At 42.2% G+C, this 789-nt stretch overlaps 1 non-coding gene across 1 annotated transcript; it reads right to left on the bottom strand.

Moving 5' to 3' along the window:
* Window positions 1–282: 282 nt before the first annotated feature.
* Window positions 283–387, bottom strand: LOC117281331 (small nucleolar RNA R71). Its single transcript, XR_004511948.1, has one exon. It is a non-coding gene; the product is annotated as a small nucleolar RNA R71 (small nucleolar RNA).
* Window positions 388–789: the final 402 nt, after the last annotated feature.

Raw genomic sequence — 789 nt, 5'->3', positions numbered from 1 at the left:
GAGCTGAAACAGAGCATGATCCAGCTACTTCATGTGAATGGGCATTTTATGGGTCTTCCACATGAGGATCCACAACAACATATCCTGAACTTCTTGGAGATTAGTGATACGTATATCACTAACGGGGTCACTCCAGACTATGTGAGGCTCACACTTTTTCCATTCTCTCTGTTAGGCGAAGCAAAGCGATGGCTGAATGCAGAACCAGCTAATTCTATTACATCATGGAATGATTTGGCAAGGAAATTTCTGGCAAGGTTCTTCCCTTCAGGCAAAACTACAAAGATCAGAAGTGAAATAGTTGCCTTCAAACAGAAAGCAGGAGAGTCTTTATACTCAGCTTGGGAGAGGTTCAAGGGGCTACTCAGAGACTGTCCTTATCACAATCAGACAAACGAAGTGTTAGCTCATATTTTCATAGAAGGGCTATATCCTGAAACAAAAATTGTGGTAGATGCTGCAGCTAGAGGTCAAGTGTTGGAGAAAAGCTTTGACAAGATATATGCATTATTGAACAAATTCTCCAAAAGCAATCCGGATTGGCAAGGAGAAATGGGCAGACACACGGTGCAAAAATCTGCAGGGATTCTCGAGTTGGATGTCGTCTCGGCATTATTAGCGCAAATTTCTATACTAACCAACCAAGTCAGTCAGATGACCATGGTTATTAACAAGCAACAAGCTCAACCAGTGCAACAGGTTCAAGTGTTTTGTGAAGTATGTGGAGAGGGTCACACGAATGACTTATGCCCAGTTAATCCAGAGTCTATCTGTTTTGTAGGTAATGCA

Source organism: Nicotiana tomentosiformis, chromosome 12, assembly GCF_000390325.3.
Source record: "Nicotiana tomentosiformis chromosome 12, ASM39032v3, whole genome shotgun sequence".
In the NCBI taxonomy this organism is placed as follows: Eukaryota; Viridiplantae; Streptophyta; class Magnoliopsida; order Solanales; family Solanaceae; genus Nicotiana; species Nicotiana tomentosiformis.
Note: the sequence above shows the minus strand (reverse complement) of the source record. Positions and strands in the feature narration are given on the sequence as shown.